The sequence below is a fragment of the Halichoerus grypus genome, chromosome 9 (genome assembly GCF_964656455.1).
Source record: "Halichoerus grypus chromosome 9, mHalGry1.hap1.1, whole genome shotgun sequence".
NCBI lineage: Eukaryota > Metazoa > Chordata > Mammalia > Carnivora > Phocidae > Halichoerus > Halichoerus grypus.
In genome coordinates, this window is record NC_135720.1 from 83447517 (window position 1) to 83471301 (window position 23785).

The window sequence follows — 23785 nt, forward strand, 5'->3', positions numbered from 1 at the left end:
CATAGCAGTGGGGAGAGGGAGAAGCAGGTTCCCTGCCAAGCTGGAGCCCAACATGGGACTTGATCTCAGGATCCTGGAATCATGACTCAGGCTGAAGGCAGACACTCAACTGAATGAGCCACTCAGAAGACCCCAAATTAGCCTAATTTTATAGAGACCATTTCTTAGCATATCAGGAAAAATTCTTTCTCAGGACATTGGACCTGTATGCCTTGATATTTGTATTTTTTCATACAGACATACAAACTAGAAAAATACATTCTTGCCAACCCCCATTGCCTCATGGCTTCTGCCTGTTGCTGTGCCTCCCTGTCATTTCAGCACATGGTTTTACTGCTAACATCCTCAGTTTCTTTTGTTATCTCTCATTTACGCTTCCTGAGATAATCCAGGGGTCACATAGCCTCAAAGCTCCTTGCCCGGCCTATTACTGTGCTTTCCTTAACACCAATATCCATATCTAGTTGATCACCTGTGATCAGACCTGAGATCATGCAATACCAGTGAGGCAACTTATGAATAAGGACCTGCCTAGAGATGATTCTCTCATTAGAAAATATGTTGATCGCCTCAGAAGGAAATTGTGAGCATGGTGGCCATTTTGAGGTTGGTCCTGCATAATGTGTACAAGATTCCTTAAAGGAGAAGTCATTACTGGCAGTTTTCCTGTGCAGAGATCCTCATAAATAGGCATGACTCACTTGAGATAAAGGGACATGTATTATTCTGGCCCATAGCATTTGGGCCTATGTACTTAGAAGAGGGACTTTTTAGGGAATTCTGACAAAAGAGTGATCTGTGCTATCTTTCTCTGTCCACAGACAGACAGATAGTTTTTTACTCTCAGAATGTGTTGTTAGGTGTAATGATGAAATATAATAGTTCCTAACATCCATGTTTTTTCCCCTCTGCAGCATTGGAATAGCTTGTGGAGGAGACAAAGCTAATATCAATGAAATAGGAGCAAATTTTCTTTCAATTATCTTCTAGATCTAGAATGGCAATATATATATATATATATATGTCATATCTTAGACAAGAACAATTGTTTGGTAGTGATTGTCTAATGTCCTGAATGGAAAAGAATCCTGAGGCCTTAACTGGGCTTAGTGGGCAAAGAGGTGATGATTTTTAGCAAGCATGTTATCAGAACACAAGGAGAGAGTGGCAGCATACATGTTTGATTTGACATCCCTGATCTAGGTACTTCTTAGTTATCTGAAAAGAGACAGCAGCAAGTTAGCCAAAGATCATTGGATTTGGAGTCAGATTTTTGTTTGAATGTTCATGCCATAACTTTATTTTTTTATACTTTATATTTTTTAAATATTAAAATACTTACTGTAATAAAGTATTTTCAAATTTTAATTTTTTTCAATATTTAATGAGCAACTATTATGCAACAGTTATTGTTTAGGTAATGATACAAAATGCTGAGCAAAAGAACACATGGACCCAGCCTTATAACATGAGTAAAACATTAATCAAACAATCATAAAGATAAGTATGTACTACAACTTTAGACAACCATTAGGAAGGAGAGGTACCCAATGCCATACAAGTTTATAGTGAGGAGATATAGGCACTTACTAACAGCATAAACTTGGATAAATTACTTAATCCCTCTCTGAATCTGTACGAGATAGAGCTCACAATATGTCATAGGGATTTGTAAAAGTTAACTGACAATATATCCGCTATGTATATAATATATAGATGTATAAGTTATATTATTATGCCAACAAACACACGATTTAGAGAATATAAATATGTCCACTGAGATATCCTATTTAGTAATGCTACATGAAACAGCATAGTAATTCTTGTGTTGTAGACATTCTTTTTCTGTTGAATGTACATATTCTATATTATATTATTTACAATCTATGTTAGCAGTTCAGGTGGACAAAGAGAACTGGTATAGTTCCAGGAAAAATAGGACTTTCACCAAGAAAAGGAAAAAATAATCAGCAATGATAATCACACAAAATAACTAGGTAGAGATTCCCGTAGTGTGTTGCAAGATTATGGGCTAGCAAAAAATATCAAGAGAATGCCCTTCCTCCTGGAAGATAAGGGCTTTGTTTGATCCTACAGTTTGAATGACATGATTAAAATATATTATTAATGAAAAAAGTAACCTAAGAAGGGACATCTAGAAATCAAAACTTACTGAACATAGGGGTACAATGGGGACATAGTAGGAAAGAAGTTAAAGACAGGAGCAAGTTGAGACCCTTCTCATAACCTGGGGAGACTTGACCATGAAAGCATAGACTTTGGAGGCAGACATCACAGGTTCCAATCTTAACTTTGCTAATAGCCATTTGTGTAACTGTGGGAAGATTGTTAATCTCTCTGTGCCTCACATTCTCATCTGTACAAAAAGGAAACATAAACGTACTTCTCTCATTGGGTTAAATGAAATAATTAAGGTACTTAGAGCAGTTCTTGGATCATAGAAGTGCTGTTCAAGCATTTGTTGTTGTTATTGTTATTATTACATTTATACAGTCCTTTAGATGAAAGCACCGAAATGGGAATAAAGGGTGATATTCAGTGAGATTTCTAAGTTGCTTCCATCTGTGATTTCTGGTCATCAGTTAAAATAAAAATTAGAGCAGTTAGGAATGTTTTCAGCTGGAAGTAACAGCCTACCACTTACCAGCATAAGTAACATTAACCATGGCTTAATAAATAAAGATATTTAATTATCTTATATGTATTAAGAATACAAGTGGTAAGGGGTTACTGATTTGGTGTAGGAGCTCAAAATATTATGAAAGACCAAGACTCCTCTTACTCTTCTCATCTGCCATCCTCAGATTATTAGCTTTTCCCCTCGTGATCACAAGATAGCTGCCACATCTACAAACATTAAATCCGCTGAGTAAGGGGAATGAAGTTTTCACTGCTAGGAGACAAACAGGTTTCCAGTCTATACAAAATTGAAATTCTGTTAAAAAGGAAGAAGGGGGTATGGCTCCTGGCCAGGCAACTAACAATGTAACACTTCTCAGTTGTAATTTCAAAGGCAACGGAAATCACTACCTCTAGCAAGTTGAAAGTATATATAATATTTAGAGACAGATCTTGAGGTATCTGGATGAAAGAAGACAGAAGAGCTGTCAGTGCTTTGGGCAAGCTTTTCACAGTGAATTTTAAGTGTAATTGTGTGCATAAAAACATAGATTTATTTTCAGAAATGCAAATGAAACACCTGGAATAACTGAAAATAATATAGCTGTGTTTCTTATATTATCACTCCCCATCGTATGTATTATAAGAATTATCAAAAATGTTTTGAACTGATATTTAAACCTAGATCCTCTAAAAAACCGATCTTCTCTTGCTCTCTTTCTATACAGCAAAATTCTGGAAAGAGCTGACTCTACTTGTCCTCTGCTGTTCTGCTAATGCTGTTCTATCTTGAACACCCTCCAGTAAGATTCTTACCAGCATCACTCCATCTGATCTCCTCTCGTCAAGATCATCAATTACCTCCATGCTGCCAAGTGAGATGGTCACTCAGTATCTGACAGAGGCCATCATTTCCACCTTAAATACTTTCTTCACCTCCTAACACTGGGTGTTCTTGCTGGTCCTCCTTTACTAGATCCTCCTTACCTTCCCAAAGGTTAAATGTTGGAGAGCCTCCTTAGTACCATGTTAAGATTAATCCTTTAGATCGCTTTTTTTCTTTAACCACATGCATTCTCTAGCTGGCCACATCCAGTCCTTTTGGCTTTAAATACCATCTCTGATGTCAAACACTCCAAAAATGAAATCTCCATTCAAAACTGTTCACCTGAATCTGGAGTCATATACACCCAGCAGGCATCTGAAACTTCGCATATCCCAAACTATACTCCTAATCCCACTACCCGCCCCTACCAAAACTTGCTTCTTACATGCGTTTTCCCTAGATCAGTCTTTGATCCCACACTTTACCCAGCTGTTCAGGCTTCTAAACTTTGAAATTATTCTTGACTCCTCTCTTTCTTCACTGTCCCTTAGCCAATCAACTGGCGAATCCTGTAGGCTTTATGTTCAAAGTATGTCTTGACTATGGCCACTTGTTATCACCTTTATCTTGTCATACTGCTCCAAACCACTGTTTCTAGTTATTGCTATACTGGTCTCCTTACTTCCACCTTCCTTCCTACAATCTATTCACACGTAAGAGCCAAAATAATTTTTTAAAAGATAAGTCAGATGGTATCACTCCTTTGCTCAAAACCTTCCAATAGCTTTTGATCTCCCTCTGAGTAAAGCCTAAGCCCCTACAGTTAGCCTCTACAGTCCTAGAGGCCCACCATGACCTCTCCCATCTCCTTTTCCTCCACTCTATACCATGCTCACTACATTCCAGTTACTGGTTCCTCACACTTCCTGAGTGTTCTAGGCATGCTCCTGCTCCCTCTGGTTGATGTGTTCTTCCTCAAATAACCACATGTCTTGTCTCTCTTTTCCTTCATGTTCCTTTTTAAAGACCTCCCATCAGAGACGTCTTCCTTAACCACCTGTTTAAAGTACTATTTCTTACCCCTGTCCCTCTCTACTATTCCCCACAGTCACTATAACCAACTAACATATATATTTGTTGTCTGTGTACTCCTAACTTTGCAACACAAGATCAGTGACCGAGTCTGTTGTGTTCACTGCAGTGGCTGGGACACGGAAGTGTCTGGTCCCTAGCAGGTTCAAGTCTATGTACTTAAGGTATGAATGTATCAATGAACGGCTATTTGAGTAATCCTTTTATTTTTTATATCTATATAAACCTCATATAAATTTTGAGACTGTTTTCAGTCTTGTAAATTAATGTTTTCAATAGGTCCTTTCTTTCAATCAGGTAACAATAGTAACATTTTGTTTTATGAGGTATATATAAATATCTCATAAGACATTCCTTATGATATATATATCATAAAGGTATACTTTAAGGTATTAAGATATACCTTAAAGTATAAAACTTACCTTGTAAATTCCATTACCTTTTTGTGTTGTATTTTTAACAATGTCATTTCATATATTAGTGTCTTTGATTAACTATTGACATGTTTTATTTGTTTAAAATTTTATTTGTTTAAAAAGATCATACTGAAATAATTATGCTATGAAAGAGATCATCTTTGCTATTTGGGGGCCATTTTCCTATAGCTCAATATTTTAATGATCTAATTGAAAATCATCCCAAGATCAAATGCTGTGATTTTTCTGAATATACCAATTAACACCTTGAAAACATAAAGCACTTCTTTTTTCTGTTAGGCCTGACACTATTACATAATTTGTTCTTGTTTTATGTAAAATATTTTGATGAACTTGTTTTAGCACATGCTCATTAATATTGTAGCCCTTATACAAATGTTAATAGTTTTAGGAACATACACACATAAATGCACATGGTAATGCCTAAATATATTCATTAATAGAAGTCTTTAGAAAATGATGAAAACATAATTGCAGACAAAGATTTTGTTTTCTGGCTACTAATAATTTCTCACACATACTAATAAAAATCACCAAAGTTAATCAAATGGGAGAGAATTTTAAAATTTTGCTTTGGAATGTCTCTCATATCTTCCCTCCTCTCCCTACTCCCCTGCCACCCTCCATTACCTACATTTTGGCTCATACCTACTTTCCAAAGAGAATCCTTTTTTGATCCTAACTGAATGAATTGAAATCATTCTACAAAATGCCTACATTTCTATTTATGGACCATACTCTCCATATATTGTGTATCTTTATCTCACCCCTTCTCACTCCACTCCAGTTCCATTGGCTTCTACATTCTTGCTATTACCCAGGATTTAGTGATTACATTCTCTGTGGATTGTCTTTTCACATATCTCATTATTGCTTGGAAATGGTACAATAATGTTTCTTTTTCTCAGCCTCTGCCTTCTGTTACTCGCTTACTTTCTTCTGAGGTGATTCCATCTTAATCGCACATTAACTATCACTTGATAGTTAATAGGAAATAACCATAACATTTTGGATCTCAATATCTAACTGATTTCATCCTGGTGACTAATGACAAATTGAAATGCAATATCACTGAAAAGATTAAGAATGTCGTTTTCCCTCTTAAGTCCTCCATTCTCATTTTTCTCACCTGCATTACTCATTCCCTTCTATACTCCTCCAACTTACGAGTCTGGTGTAATTCCCTCTTTCTTTTTTCTGTCTTCAAAATTATAAGCCTATAAGTTAGTAATGAATAACTGTTTATAAATAACAGAATTTCTTTAAAATTGGCTAATTTTTAGTTATAGACTTTGCTGTTGTATTCCAATCAAAACAAAATTATTTAGAAGAACATAACTTCAAAAAAAATTATAAGATTGTAAGAAGAAATTGGTCTTATTATTACATTATCAAGGAAGATCAATCCAAAATAAAAATTTCAAATCCTTTTGATGTGTTTTTTTCCCTTAGCTCTAAAATCTATGCTTTCCTCTTATTAACTAAAACTTGTTTTCATATAAACTTTCATAATTACCTGTTATTTGATTTTTAAGTTTGTTCACTAATTTCTCTCAGTTGTATAGTGTTTAGAGTTTGAAACACACGTTTGTACCCCTAAAAGTGTTGAACAGCACTAGGAGAGGAACATCATCATTCTCCATATATAGATGAGTACATGGGGGCTTAGTGAGGTTGATTTTCTTGTTTATGTCACATATCTTGAAAAGGGCACCAGAACTAGAAAGCAGGTGTTTCAACCCCTGGACAATTGCTAGCTTTGACTATCCCACAGATGTCTCTAGATTAAAACATTCATAAAAATACATATAAAAACATTCTCTTGGTCATTCAGGGATTAAGTGTTCTACAGAAACATGACAAATAAACCAGTAATGTATTTTGTTTCTCTCTCAATATATGAGCATGTATTTGTATAGCGCCAATTTACTTTGTGGTATGTGTGATTTAAGTTTGCCTTCCTCAGATGTTTAGTAGCCATATCTTTATATTTCGGGACAAAGAGATGTTAGGGAACACTTAGAGACCCCAGTGTCCAGTCTAAAATTTTTATTTTAATTAGATAATCAGGTTGGATTCTATAAATTTAACACAGAAAAAAAAAGATAAGCTGAAGCACCTTGGGCCAGTCATTTTACCTTGCTGGACCTCAACTTTCAACTTCTCCATCTAATAAAAGGAAGGAGATAGACTTATTCATCATCATAATAATATAAGGATAATAGTAAAATCTCCAATGAATTGAGGGCCGAGCACTATGCTAAATCCTTATATTCACCATCTCATTTAATATTCACAAAAATCCTTTGAGGAGAAGACTATTATTATCTCCATTTTACAGATAGTGAAATGAAGTCTCAGAGAGTCAACTTCCCAGGGTATGCGGCTGATGAGTGCAGGTGGGATTTGGACTTGGGCCTGTTCTATCCCAAGGTCTGCATTCACAACTCCCAGGCATCGAAGCCTCTCACTGCTACAACACCACCGTGATTTCTATGGTCCCCGACAGCAACATGTGTTATTATTCTTCTGTTAAAGAGACTTGGAATTATTTCCTGTTTTCTCATTATCCATTGAAACTTTCGGGATTTGTTTCCTTAATTATGAATCAATATTTGTTGTTTAACTTAAACAAGTAGGCAAGGGACAAATAAATGGAAAGTCATTGGAAGTTCTTAAATTGATGTTGGATGTTATTAAATTAAGAAAGCCCATCATTCAAGGAGAACTTTGTTAATAAAATTTCAATTACAGCAAAATCGCATAGCTCTACTAATATCAACAATGAAAAATCTACTCCCAACAGCCTTTTTTTCATTTAGAACATTACATTTGATTAACCTTTCAACTATAGATGTTTGTAATGCATGCAATTGCAAGTTCTCAATTTCTCTCCACAAGTTTAAAATACACACATTTATTATTATTTTCAGTTAAAGAGCATTAAAATTATATTAACATGTAATCTTAAAGATATCAAAAATAAATAAACTACATCAAACAATTTTCAATATGATGCTTAAATGGAAAGAAAACTGTTTGCAAAAGTATTTGGGATTGTTATTTTTCTTGCTGGAATGGACACAGAGATAACAGTAAACAGAAGTAATATCTTATTTGTCCTTTGTTTCTAAATAACTAAAGGATTCAGGGGGCCTTAATTCTAGTAATAACTCTAAAGTCATTTCTTATTCTGAATGTAATCTTTATTTTTATATGCTTTGATGTATTATTATTAAAATTCTGCTATTAAAAAAGAGAAATATATTCAAGGAAATAATTCGATCTGTTTAGATGGACCACTTAAATTTTTGCTTTAAAATAAACTTTGACTATGCACATACATTACAGAGACAAGGGAAACCGTCAAGAAATGAAAAAAACAAACTAATGCATGTCATAATTAGGGTATGTAAATTATTTCAACTATTTTAAAGCAAAAAAGGAGTTAGGTAATTCTAAGAACTTAAGAGTTTCAGTTGACAAATCAAGAAAGCATGAAATAGTGAAAATATTAACCAAATCTACCAAGTAATAATTTAGGGTTTAAATTTATTTTTGTTCACAATATCTTTTGAAGGCCTTCTGTTGCATTGATATTTAAGGACAATCTTCATTAATAAATAGAAAATAATCTGTTCCACAAAATATGTATTTCTCTTAATATATGTATTCACGTCATACGCTCCTTAAACTCAATACAAAGTGCTCTTAACATCAGCTGGCTGGAAAAGTGACATAACTGCTTATAGCAAATGTTAGTTATGTTCAAGAGAAAGAGATAATTATCTTTCCAAATATATAGGTCTTCAACAGCTTCCTATTATTGCGAAAGCCCCATCCATTAGGTTCTCCAGTCATTGTTTATCACTAATTTAGGCTTGGCTCTAAATCTCCATCTGGTTTCCTGCCTTTTGAAAAAGCCCACGTATGAATCTCAGCAGTTTGGCTGCTTTAGTACAAGACTCAAACTAGATGTGAATCTGAAAAGGGTCCTTGCCCCTTCCCCCTGGGTACTACTCTAATTACTTTTTTCCTTGTTAGGACCCCAAAGTAATGCAAATCCAAGTCCTGTCTACAGAGAAGTTCTACCCACACACCCCTGAGCCTATGTACCTTCCCTAAAAGGATGGTTCTCAGGAAAAGATGATTTGAAGGAAATGTGTTCAACACTAGAGGAAGGAAAGTTATCCAAGAAACCCGGAGGCTCAATGGCAGCTGCCTCAATTCAGAAGCCTTTAGAGAAGGACTCCTCCGGCGAGGCAATGTGAAGACAAGGGACAATTCAAAGTAGGAAGCAAAGGTTATAGACTCCAGGGATATCAGAGGATGAGGTACAGGAGACAAGAATCTCAACTCAAGAGGAAAGGACCCAATAGAAGTTATCAGCTGGAGTGAAGACTCCATTTGGCTTTTGCTGAAGGACTTTCTTAGTCTTCTCTTCCATCTTTCTGACATAACTCAATCCTACTTTCCACAAATTTAATTTTTAATAGAAAATATGTATGGATCTCAAATAAGAAGGTGTTTCTACACCTGGAAAAAGGTGAATTTTGTCTGTGAAATACAGTAATCTCCCTTTAACTATGGGGGATACATTCCAAGACTCCCAGTGGATGCCTTAAAATTTCAGATAGTACTGAACCCAATAAATACTGTTTTCCCTATACATACATATATACCTATGATAAAGTCTATTTTATAAATTAGACACAGCAATAGATTAACAACAGTAACTAATAATAAAATAGAACAATTATAATAATATACTGTAATAAAAGTTATGTGAATGTAGTCTCTGTACTGTACTTACCATTCTTCTTCTTGTGATGATGTGAGATGATAAAATATCTACGTGATGAGATGAAGTGAGGGGAATGACATAAGTTTGGTGACGTAGTGTTAGGCTACTACTGACCTTCTGATAATTTGTCTGAAGGAGGATCATCTGCTTCTGGACTGCAGTTGACCCCGAGTAACTGAACCCACAGAAAGTGAATCCATGCATAAGGAGGACAACTATATTAGGTAGTGTTTAGTCGAATCAAAAAACGAATAAAATCTTTTGAAAAGAAACCTCAGCAACAGCCTCTTTTTTCTTTACAAAAAGGAATTAATTCTATCAGGCTCGATTCATTAAAACAGATTAAAATTGGATCCGCTTTGTCTCTGTTGACCTTCATCTTTGAATGAGGCTTCACAAGCTCTTACAATAAATTTCTCCAGAGATTTTTGGTATCAGTTGCAATTTCCAGGAATTAATAAAAACAAGATACTTTGCTAGAATCATAAACAGAAATTATGAAAGCCCTATTTCCTCTTCTTTCAGGACATTATTGTACAATGGAATAAGCACTGAGAACCAGGATGTAGGATGAAGCACCATGCCTGCAATTATCTGGCTATTTGACCCAGGCAAGTCACTTAAGCTTTCTGAGTCTCAGCTTCCTCGTCTGGAGGATGAAGATAATGATACTTGCCAATTAAAAAATAAATAACATAAAAATGGTTAATAAAAGCATAAAATATTCAACTTAATTAGTAATCAAATAAATAAAATTAAAAGAATTGTTGAATTGGCAACCATATCCCACATACCCAGTGTTGGTAAAAGCTAAATGAGACAAGCACTTTCACACTTTGTTGGAAGCAAAATGTCAGCATGTACCAGGAACTTTAAAAACGCTCATGCAATTTGACTCAGCAAATCTCTTTCTAGGAATCTATCTCAAGAACATCGTTTGAAAAACACAGACTACATGTTATTCACAAAGATAATTATAAAAGGTATTTATAACAGTAGAAAGTCTGAATCTTTCTAAATATTTGGAGGAAGCCCAACAATAAAAATGATCATAAATAAGGTGCACATAAAAAAGCAACCTTAGAATATATGTATATTGATAAGCACATGTGGGTGGGCTAGAAATCAGTTGTAAACTATCTTAGTGGCTTCATCAGCTGCCAAATATGAAAGGAGCTTATATTTCTTTGTACATTCCAACTATCATAACCCCAGTCCCCATTGGTGCATTTGTCAAAGGTTTGCCTTGCTCACAACATTCCTAGCAGCTGTTCTAGGAGTGTCTGTGACCACTAACTCACATGCTGGAGGTGAACCCCTTGGCTTCTTTCTTTCACAGCTGCAGACGACTAGTGATCACCACTGAAGTGCTCCCTCTGGCCCTATGGAGGAGACACTGCCTCCCATGTCTCTCCAAAACAACAGAAGTCTCTCTGAAAGCCTGGGGACAAGGGAAGTGTAGCAGAGAGGGTGCGATTACTGCTGTTAGAAATGGCCAACCCAAGTCTTCCAAACCCAGCTTTAAAGACCTATCAGGCTCCCAAGAGTCTGTAATGACAGGACTCTTCATGCCTCAGAAACGAGGTATAACCCAAGCCCATCACCCACGTGCTCACACTCCAATTGAGAAGATGCTGTCCTTCCTGCCCCAGGCTGATTGGGAGAAAATCCACTGCATTTTTTGGCAATCTTATTCTCTACCAATGTGGCCTATCTGACTCATATAGCTAGGACCAGAGCTCACGGCCCACTTCTCAAAGTTTGGGTTCCTCAGTCTTAATAATACCAACAGTCTAGTCTACACAATGCTATGCAAACTTATTCCTGTACATTGTTTGGAGAGGCAAATAAAAGATTTAGCTTAACTACCCCTCCCACCATAGTCCAAATCCTGATTTCCAACCAGCAGATTCTTAGACAAAAAGTGGGGTGAGCCACAGTCTAAGGCAGGAGTTGGCAAACTAGCTTCAGTGGCCAAATCTGGTCAGCTGCTTATTTGTAAAGCTTTATTGAAACATAACCATGCCCCTCATTTACATATCATCTATGGCTGCTTATGTGCTACAATGGCAGGGTCAAGTAGCTGCAACAGAGACCAAACAGCCTGCAAAGCCCAAGGGGTGCCTGGGTGGCTCAGTTGTTAAGCATCTGACTCTTGATCTCAGCTCAGGTCTTGATCTCCAGGTTGTAAGTTCAAGCCCCATGCTGCATGTTGGGCTCCATGCTACATGTGGGGCTCCACACTGAGCATCGAGCCTACTTAAAAAAAAAGTTTCACTTCCAAACAGCCTGCAAAGCCTTAAAATATTTCCTCTCTGGCCCTTTGAAGAAAACATTTTCCAACAGTTGATCTAAGGTCAGGAAATGTACCCAAAGGGTAGAAGCTGGAAATCTAGCCCCCTGGTTAAAAAGTCAGAGCAGCTAAATTGAACCTGTGCTATAGAATTATAGACCCAATAAAAGAAGAGTCAAGAAAGAGTAAGTTAAAAGAAGATGATGCAGGAGACTGAGCAGCTCACCCTGTGTATATCCACTGACCGCACAGGGTCACAAAGGGGACAGACTAGTAGACAAAAATCTCACTGCAAAAGGTGGTGGCATCCTGTTCTGCAAACCTCATTCTGTTCTCTTCCGCACTGATAATTAGGATAAAGAAAGGACTTCCAGAGCACCACTAACACAAAGCTGTCTTGAGATGGGGGATGATCTGGAGGAAAATCAATTGTCCTGGGCTCAAGAGTGCTTCTTTGATACATGACTTGTCTACACCTGGCCTGTATGGTGGCCCTAATCCAGAGCAGCCTATAGAGGATATTTTGGCTTTCCCTTTACAGTGACTGCAACGGGCCTCAGGGCATGGGATCCATGGTGACATCTTACCAGACCAGGAACTGTACACAAAGTGGGTGTATACAAAGTATATAGAAACATATTTTTCAGAAAACAATTTAACTTATATTTTGACACCTCCCTCTGACTTTTCTCTGAGATTGCCTCTGTATCCACCCAGAGGATCAAGTTGCACAACCGTAAGATGCAAAGTGAAGGGACTACAAAGGCCTAGATCCCCAACTATTGATACACAAAATTAGCCACTGGGGTCGGGGGGTAGGGGGCGGGGGGAACTAGCCACTGAATCATCTCCTAATTCTATCTGCAAATTCCCTACAAATCCATATCAACCTTTGCTGTTTTCTCAACTCTCAGGCATAAAAGACTCATTCTGTTCCCCCATCATGTTGGAGCACTAGAAACTCTATGAAGTTATCTGGGGTCCGTGTCCCTAAACACATCATAGAAACTATTTTTTGGGACTTGCATATCCCCAGGGATCTACTAAAAAATCAACCAAGAAAGGGGGCCATAGGTTCCCTCCTCCTCAGAGCCCACTGACCCTTCAGGAGGTTCTGTTCCTACACATATTCCCTAGGGAGAAAGGGAACAAAGCCACTTCTCACACACAGCCTCTTCAGATCTCAGAACCCTTAGGTTCCCTCCCAAATGACCTCTCCCTCTAGTCAAACGAACGTAATTTTTTCCCTAAGTTTGGGGGCAGAAAGACTAGGTCTGACTCATATTTTCTTCTCAAATCTATTATTTGCTACCCTTCACCCTTTCTATTACTTGCAGGGCCTAGGCTTTTGAAACTTAAAAGCCAGAAGTAGCTCCTCCTCTGCTGTTTTTGGCCAACACAACTTCTCCCCAAAGCAATGAGTCCAGGATAGCCTCTTGCCTTGATCGGGCATAGAGGGACAAAGGGGAATAACAAGAGCCAGCAGACATTGGTTAAAATTTGGTTTATATTTCAAAAACATAATGCCACTGAAACCAATTACTCAAGTTATCCTTCTCTTAGCGGTGGAATACGTCATAGATCATGGGGCCAAGAATCCATGTCAGTTACTACTTCCTTAATATACACACATATAATCCCCCTACCAAAACACACTCAAGCACATAGTTAAACACATGGGAAACATTTCTGCCATGTATATAAGAGATCAAAGCTTATCTATATTAAGACATATAAATATCAAGATATATATCAAAATTTTAGATATATAAATACATAAGATTTGTGACAAATCAGTTTTGAAAAAAAGGAAAGGAAAACATTGACAAAGGACACAAAGCAGCAATCTACAAAAGAAAGAACACAAGTGGCATATGTAAATGTATATCAAAAAATTAAAATAAATAGAAATAGAATCACCTAGGGACATTAATAGGAACATAGTTTCCTAGGCCCTACCCTGGGGTACAGGTACAAAATTTTGAAGGATTAGGATGAACTTTAAATTCTCTAAAGTAGGCATCAATACACCTATGGAAAGCAAAATCACCACACACCACCAACAGTAACAACAACAAACAAACAACAACCATATCTGAATATGGTATCCTACTGAGAGGACATTTCCTTCTCCACCTGTTATCTTCCATCCAAGATTCCAATGTGTTTTCCTGTAGCAGGGATCCTATAATCTACTTATACTACAATTTTTCCTAAACCTTTTTTTAAAATAAAAATTTTTACTGCTACTATTCAGTTTCAAATATTTGAATGCCTGTACAGCCTCTTTATCTTAGAGGATTTCTTTTGCCTCAATTTTGAAAGGAGAGCTAGTCAGTTACTGGTTTTTAGGTCTTTGGGCTTGTACACACTGCCTTAATTACTTTATAGAATTCCACTGATAGCAAAGAAACCACAGCAGCTGCCTAAATGAATATGTGCCTCACATGAAACTCAAATATGTGTTCAGTGGGTCCTGTTACGTGGTGCTACCTAGATGCATTCAAAGTCAGTAACACAGTGACAGAATTCCACAGACAAATGTGAGTCAAACATAACCTAAATGAAAGTCTCTGGAAACAGACTGGTTTAAAGTGGCCTTCTCTGTGGTAACAACTGCATTTGCATTTATTAACCAAATGTAAACAAGATATGCTATGAAGGAAAGGAAAATGAGAAATAGTTCTACCATCACAAAATGATTCTATTTAGAACACTGCCATCATCTCTTGGCAGAAATACCTTGTTGGCTTCATTTTGGAGCAGATTGCTTTGAATTGTTTTCAACTACTCCAAAATGTGGGTGCCAGGTTCTATAGCTAGTACATTAATGCCAATGTTTGTTAACTGACCAGAAAACAACACACAAAAAAATCACATTCTAGTAAACTATATCCATGTTATTAGATCAGCTCCTGCCCCTAAACCACAATTGGAAAGCCTTTATAAAATTCTGTAGGAAAGTTCTGGTATGGAAGATAATAGAATTTGCAGGTATACTCTCTGACATCTTTCCTAAGCTGCTTTGCACCCACATAATACTCATTCCCTTTTTCTATGCTTAAGTAACACTTAAAAATATATTTATTTATTTGGAGGGGGGAGGGTCAAAGGGGGAGACCTCACACAGGGCTCAATCCCAGACCCCAAGACCAGGACCTAAGCTGAAACCAAGAGTTGGATGCTTAACAGACTGTGCCACTCAGGACCCTGCTTAAGTAACACTTTTACAAAATCCCTCTGTTACTGCACAGGTTGTGTTGTATTATAATCATCTGTTTAAATGTCTGCCTCAGCTCCTCAATCAGGAGCAACTTAAGAAAAGCCATCTCTGGCATTATTGCCTCTAACATAATACTGCCTAATAAATGTTAGCTAAGTAAATGAGTAATTTCATGACGAAGGAATAATAAAACCATGCTTATATATTTAAGTCTAGCCAGGCTGTGTAAAAATGATGGAACAAACCATCTTATTCAATGTGTAAAATGGACAATGCCAATAACGTTTGTTAATTCTTATCAGATACAAAATTCAATTAACATTTTAGTGCAAGATCTACATAGTGTGGACACTCATTAAACATTAGCAGTTGATTTGTTTTTCCATTTGTACATGGTAAAGGACTTCTGCATAAAGTCTTTTAGAGGTGAGCCTGATGTGGCTGGCTCAAGTGATCCTCTATTAAAGCCAAATTTAGCCCTTCTTTATTCACCATAAAGAATCAGCTCTTAAACAGCTGTAAGAAATGTGGATTTTTCCTAATGATTTTCTCTAGTACGTTCTACTGAAGATTTTGAGGAGAAATAGAGAGGGCTTAAATGCACACCCCATATCAATGAGCTTGATTAATGTTACATTCCATATTTCTGTTCTTCCTTAAGTCATTCTTCTTCCACACTACCATCCAGGGTTCCTATGACCTTTCTCTGACCTTCCACCAGCCCATGGCTTGACCTCTGCAAACCAGTACCTCCCCAAGGCTTTGCACACAGATCTTCCCTGTCATATGCACAGCCGTATGCCCAGTCTACACTTAGCCATTTCTCTCTTGTATGCCCAGACCACAGTAGAGAGGTCACCTTTCAAGTAAATACTGACAGCTCATCATGTCTAAAATTTCTCATGAAATAGCAATTAGTTTAAAATAAAGTGGATGATAGGTAGAAAGGAACTCACTTCTGGTATTTGGAGATTCTAAATAAAAATAGTTTTTAAAAATTTAGAAAAACCTTCAACAAATTCTAAATATTCAAACAGGGATTAATACCTGTTTCTTAAGAACTTTTTTCTAATTCTAATGATCCCATAATTCCTGTCTCAGATTTATAGGACTCTTTTAGACCTCCTCTTTAATAGACTGTGGAATAGCTAGTATCACAGGAAGAGATATGGCATGTTTACCATTTAATTAATTTATTCAATTCAATTCCATTCTTGAGTGCAGTGGTAGGCACAAAAAAAAAGTGATCCCATGTTCACTGATAATCTTGAGTGGTGAGAATATGTGTGCCTGTCTTATTTTCTTTTGTGTCTTCCCTCATTTAAGAATTTTTTTTCAAAATTCTTTATTTTCTTTACCATTTTGGGGTCAAAGTTTCCTTCCACTTACTCATTGTTTTCTTCTGTGACATGCAGGAAATTTCTGCTCATTTATCCTTCAACTCCTCTTTCCTTGACACTCCTTTGCAAACCCTCTCCTTCTTCCTCCTGCCCCTCATCTGTGAACAGTTCTCCAGCACAGTCCCTAGAAGTCTCCCTGATGGAAAATCTCAGGAAAAGGGGACCACCTGTAGGAGCACAGTGCCTGGGGAGGTGAGCAGAGCTGGAAGGCAAGAGAAGAGCACTGAAAGCAGCTCAGTTATTTACCTCAGTTGGTTCCCTAACATGTGCTTACCTAAAAAGATGCTCTTGTCAAAGGAGGAGAAAATAATTGACACAAGATGGAAAGGTCTGTTATCAAGAATTATGATAGCATGAAGCATTAGGAGGTAAGTGTTGCAGTCAGCAAAAATCAGAAAGCATAGAATGGCAACCTTCAAAAGAAAAATCCTTGCTTATTACAAAAGTCATCTCTCTAAGTGCTCCCTGAGTCTTAGAAGCAAATGACTCCAGAATTTCCAGATTCCCCACAACTAACAGGGAATTAGGACTATCCCCCCATGAAACTAGACAGAAGGAACTCTGGGAAGGATGCCCTTTGCCTGTAAGTGATACAAAGCCTATCAGCATATTCTAATATAAGGGCAATCTACTATTACCTCAAAAGTAAAATTTTTAAGGCAAATAAATATCTTTAAATTGAAGACATGCAATACTGATAGTTTCCTAATAGGATTTTATAAATATTGTTGAGAGAAATTACCTTTTCCTTTCATTGAAACTGTCAAAGCAAAAACTTCATAGGCCTAAATTAAACAGGCAAAGGAGACTTTATTCCAGACTATTGTAATAAGAGAGAGACCAGAGCTCAGTCTGAACTAAATTCTGCTGAAAAGAAGAAACTGGAGAGGTTTTAAGAACTAGGTCGGGGGAACTGTAGACAACCTGTGTTTGCTAATTGGCCTTACCCAAAGGAAAGGTAATTTTCTCATATTTTCACGTCAGGAGGTAGTTTTACAATCTGGAGCAACGTGCCCAAGGAAGTTGGCTCCTACTCTCCCAGGATATTAGGAGATACCTGATATCTGATAGCCAATGATACAGGCACTATCTTCTTTGATGATTACACTTCAAAGCCATGGCTCCCAGGTCCTTGAGAAAGACATTCCTGGTGGTAATACTGGCAAAAGGCAGGGAAAAGATTTACATACAATTCAAAGGAGGCAGAGAATTTGCAATTACAAGTTTTCCAAAGTAAATGCTCTAAGAAAAGAGAGGTCAGGGGCCTAGAGTTGAGCCATCTTAGTCAGAATATTTAGAGGATTTCTTGACCCTCACTATTCGAAGAGGATAATTCATGCACTATTTAAAAGAAGGGTCATTAGAGCAATGCCAACCCCACATCAATGCCTCCTCTTAATAAAAGTTTTTAAGACTATTGTCAATAAAATCACATTCGGAATTCATTGTCTTCAAATTAATTAAAAAGAACATGTTTGTTTTAAAAAGAACTACTTAACTTCCAACAATATTAAAAAACCTTACAATGGCATTTGTTTTGATTTTGAAACACTCCTAGGGTGACAGTGCTGATTAGTGCTGAAAACGATTTAATTGTATTAAATAACTTTGAATAAACAAAATGATTCTTATTTGGATACGTCTTTATTCAGTGGTTCAGGGTATTCCTAAGATACCTGAAATAAACAGTCAATTTAGAAGGGTGCAAATCCCGTTTACTCCTTCTTCAAGCTATATAGTTCTCTTTCAACAAATATTTTAAATTTCTATTATAGGCAAAGGATAATACTCCATGATTTAATAGATTAAAAAATTAATAAGTCTAATCTTTGCTCTTAAATTTACACACTAAGTAGATTACACGAGTCACCAAGTTTCTCTAATACAAGGCAGATTGAAATCAGTGCCATAAAAGAATGTCAATTGTTACGGTGTTACCAAAACAGGAAAAATCAAATCCTATTAATTAACTCTCTTTTAGTCCATCAGTACCTTAGTCAAGTATCAAAAGGTTGCAAGTAACCTAGACCCCCTTGATTTTATTTTTTAAAGATTTTATTTATTTATTTGACAGAGAGAGACAAAGCGAGAGAGGGAACACAAGCAGGGGGAGTGGGAGAGGGGAGAGCAGGCTTCCCGCCGAGCAGGGAGCCCGATGCGGGGCTCGAACCCAGGACCTGGGATCATGACCTGAGCCAAAGGCAGATGCTTAACGCCTGAGCCACCCAGGTGCTCCCCCTCTCCCCAGTTTCTTTTAACAAGAAGAATGAAATATTAGCAAATATAGATTTAGTTTATGAAATCCAAGGCCAGCCCTCAGAAGCAAATAGGTCCAGAAAATGGACATCAAAATTACTCTCTCTGTCTCTCTAGATTGACATGGTCTCTTACTCTTGCTTCTTTCTCCCCCTTCAATTTTTTTCCTTTTTCTGCCTAATTGCCTTCTCTACTTTGGCATGCATAAGGCTAAACATTATGGCTGGCTCAGATCTTAATTTGTATCCTTTTTCAGTAAAGAGCTAAAAAAGACTGACCCATGTCTCACAGACCCAAATCCAAATAGTCTGGAGAAAGCATCTAAGTGGCCTGACGTGGGCCAGATCCATATCCTTGTCCAAAAGATAGCTAGAGGTTAAGGATATTGAGATACAATGAAGTCCACACAAGGAGTGGGATGAAGAACTCCCAGACAAGGGAAACCTAAGTTAGGGCATTAATTCAGAATATGTATAAGACAACAAGATAGATGCTAGACCAAGGGGTAATTACCATCTTTTATCAATAAACATTCTGGGGAAATACCTCTTAGCAGGGATTAGGTTCTAAAGTCAAACATTGAAAAACCATTTAAAGACAAAATTATCTTTGAAATATCTTAAATAGCCCTAAATTCTTTCATTCTTGTGGTTTTATGTATATAACCCTAGTATCATACAGAATGCTGTGGTTACAAATAGCAAATGACCTTGACTCAATTGGCTTAAAGAAAAAGGAAGAAAACTTGTCATCTCACAAACAAATGATCCAGGGTTTGTTAATTGAGTTGTTCAATGACATTATGGCACTGAAGTTCTTTTAATCTGACTATTTCACCATTCTTAGCATGTCTGACTATCCCAAGCTAGCACCTTTTGTGCTCACAAATGGCCACAGACCAGGGACTCAATCCATATAGGAAAACATACAAAGTCTCTCCCTTGTTCATCTAATTTAAGAAGTGATGCAAACTCTTTCCCAAAGCTCCCTATCCTCAGTAGACCTCTCTCAAATCTCAGTCAGAAATGGGGTAGAACTCACCCTAAGCAAACCACCTGCTAGAATAGGATCACTGTAATAGATTTATAACAATCAGATCTTACTCAGGAACCAATCTGGGCAAAGCTGGACACCATGCAATATTGGGGCTCTTTCAACATGGAGGAAGCAGAAAATGAATAATTTGATACTCACAAAACTCCTGATTTCAACCATGTTTATTTTAGGTCTAATTAATACAAAGAAAAGAGTGAAAATAAACCTCATATTTCATTAAACCCAATGAATTCCAAGATTAAGAATGTTGTGTGTACTGTCTAATGACAACCTGTGACCTGGTGATTTGGAATATTCTTTGGCAACTTCTTGCCTAGGCTATATAGGTGATGCTCTAAAGCCCAAATGATAATTAAAGGAGTGAAGTAAAATTAATATTTTAATCCAAATGGAAGTGATATGAATAAATAGGCAGTTTGTGAAAAATTCATTTGGATAAGATGAGAGGGTGATTTTCACTGGCCTGGCCATTTTGTTGTTTAACTCACAGGGGATCATTTGCCCTCAGGCACTGTGGGAACCTACCTGTGAAGGCTGAGAGTTATGTACCACACTAGTTCTCTAGGACAACAACAACCATATTGTTGATCATATTCTGGCTTCCTTGAAAGATCTGCCTTTTTGTGTCAATTTGCACTAAATTCCCACTAAGCCCTGGGAAACACTGCTCTATTCTATAGAAATTTGCCTTCAGGTAGCAAAAATGTTTTTATCTTAAATTTTGCCCACATGTTTTATTATAATTTGCTGTTTTTTTAATTGTTTACTGTGCTTAACTATAACCTCCCTGAGAGCAAGCCTTTGATAGTCACAACATCAAGTTTGAAGCCAGGGTCATAGTGATCAAAAAATGTCCAATGAATGAAAGAATATATTTTCTTTCTTTACCCATTTCTGCAACTTTGCCCAAACCACAATATTCTGTCAGTTGCCTTATAAGCGCATAAATATCTCCAGTAACTGAACAGCACAACTCCCTTATAAAATGTTGCTCAGCAACAAATATGTGTATCAAATGTTTAATGTTAACATTGAACAGAATGTATAGTAAGTCCTCAAAGGTGGAGCAGGACTCCCTAGTTCTTAAGTGTGAGCTGTGCACAATGAATTCCTTCTAAATAATACATTATGGAAAGGAGACAAGTTTTAAGCAGAGAAACTTGACAAACACTACCTCAGCCAGGCGATCAAAGTCAACTTCAACAGTGAAAAGTCATGGTGATAGTTTGTCCCTTTATATGATGTGTTAAGAATGGCATGTTATCTCTGTGATCTTCTTCTCCAAAACCATAATCCTGTTCTAGTCATGAGAAAAACACCAGTAAATCCCAACTGAGAGACATTCTATAAATTACTGGATCAATAATCCTCAAAACCATCAAGATCATGAAAAACAAGGAAAGTCTGACTGGTGTGAGGTGATATCTCATTGAGGTTTTGATTTGGATTTCCCTGATGCCGAGCGATGTTGAGCACGGGATGCGGAGAAAGGGGAACCCTCCTACACTGTTGGTGGGAATGCAAGCTGGTGCAGCCACTCTGGAAAACAGTATGGAAGTTCCTCAAAAAGTTGAAAAGAGAGCTACCATACAACCCAGCAATTGCATTACTGGGTATTTACTCCAAAGATACAAATGTAGGGATCCGAAGGGGTATGTGCACCCCGATGTTTATAGCAGCAATGTCCACAATAGCCAAACTATGGAAAGAGCCAAGATATCCATCAACAGATGAATGGATAAAGAAGATGTGGTGTATATATATACAATGGAATATTATGCAGCCATCAAAAGGAATGAAATCTTGCCATTTGCAACAACGTGGATGGAACTGGAGGGTATTATGCTGAGTGAAATAAGTCAATCAGAGAAAGACATATATCATATGACCTCACTGATATGAGGAATTCTTAATCTCAGGAAACAAACTGAGGGTTGCTGGAGTGGTGGGGGGGGTGGGAGGGATGGGGTGGCTGGGTGATAGACATTGGGGATGGTATGTGCTATGGTGAGCGCTGTGAATTGTGTAAGACTGTTGAATCACAGACCTATACCTCTGAAACAAGTAATACATTATATGTTTAAAAAAAAAATGAAGAAGAAAATAGCAGGAGGGGAAGAATGAAGGGGGAGAAATCGTAGGGGGAGATGAACCATGATAGACTCTGAAAAACAAACTGAGGATTCTAGAGGGGAGGGACGTGGGGGGATGAGTTAGCCTGGTGATGGGTATTAAAGAGAGCACGTTCTGCATGGAGCACTGAGTGTTATATGCAAGCAATGAATCATGGAACACTACATCAAAAACTAATGATATAATGTATGGTGATTAACATAACATAATAAATTAAAAAAAAAAGAAAAGGAAAACAAGGAAAGTCTGAGAAACCATGAGAGCCAAGAAGAGCCTAAGGAGATATGATGACTATATGTCACATGATATCCTCAGTGGAACAGAAAAAGGACATTGGGTAAAAAGGAAATCTGAATCAAGTATGGACTTTATTTAATAATAATGTATTAATATTGGTTCATTAATTGTAACAAATGTACCATATAATACTGTCAAAAGTTAATAAGAAGGGAAACTAGGTGTAGGGTATGTGGGAACTCTCTATACTATTGTAATTTTTCTGTAAAAATAATTTTTCTGTTCTAAAAATAAAGGATCTTTACCTCACATTCATCCGAGTGGAGAGGGGAGAAATGCAATCACCAAACACCAAACGATGGCCTTTCAACAGATTCTCTCCCCACCCCCACCCCAGTGGAGAAATGAATCAACACCTGTGATCCATCAGAATGATAATGCATGCCTTCTTCCATGCCTTCTTCATGGGGAGAATGAATAAAGTGTGTGGCTGGAGGCCAGGACTGTTAATGTGAGGAGGCTGCTGCACATGGCTATAAGAGGAGCACCCCACCATCAGGTGCCCTCTCCACATCACCTGTCCTGGCAGCACCAAAATACTGCTGCTTTTTCCAAGTTTCATGATATTTTGCCACAGGTTTTAACCCCCTAAAAGATCGCACATTTTTTACTTTCAGCAATGACTTTGAACTCAGCTAATTTTTGTACTTTATGATTAACCATTCAGAAAGGGTCTGTCCTTGCTCTTAGATTTTTATTTCACACCTGAAATCCTCAAATACTTGGGTTTATACCGCCTGACCTGTTCGAGTTTCTTTTTTCCCAGAATTGTTATGCTGTAAGATTCTTCCTCCTTTACAATGGTCCATCTCTTCACTGAGTTATCCTCTGTCTTCAATCCTTCCTTGTCCTTGACTAATTTAAATTATGAAACAAATCCACAACATTTCAAAGGAATCTTTTCCCATCAGCCAAGATTATTCACCAGCCAAGAAAGCCCTGGGGCAACAAGGTTACCTATTAAATCTTAATGAAGATCAGTAAGATCTAGAATTTGCTTCCTTCTGTTGGGTAACTTATAAATGTAGCAATAATATTGTGTATCCTAAATTCATTACCAGTTATGGGCATTTTAGATATTTTATTTTGGAATGTGTTGCATATCGGTTTACAGAAAAAGAATTCCAAAGCCTGCCATCAAATTCCTCCTCTATGTCACTTGACAATGAGGCACTAAAAACAATTGCAACAGCTGGATATATCCTGAGATCATGAGCCATATACTTTATATAGAAACTGAGAGTTTCAAAAGTTTGAAGCAGTTAAATCAACCAACCTTTAAATAAGTTAAAAATAAATAGTTGTTTAAACTGTCAACCAAAATCAAA

At 37.1% G+C, this 23785-nt stretch overlaps 1 long non-coding RNA gene across 1 annotated transcript in view; it reads right to left on the reverse strand.

Moving 5' to 3' along the window:
- The window catches only part of LOC118519612 (uncharacterized), a 131232-nt gene extending 121329 nt beyond the window's left edge, over window positions 1–9903 (reverse strand). The window contains exon 1 of the long non-coding RNA XR_013441219.1: window positions 9809–9903. This is a non-coding gene — a long non-coding RNA (uncharacterized LOC118519612). The remainder of the gene's footprint in view (window positions 1–9808) is intronic.
- Window positions 9904–23785: the final 13882 nt, after the last annotated feature.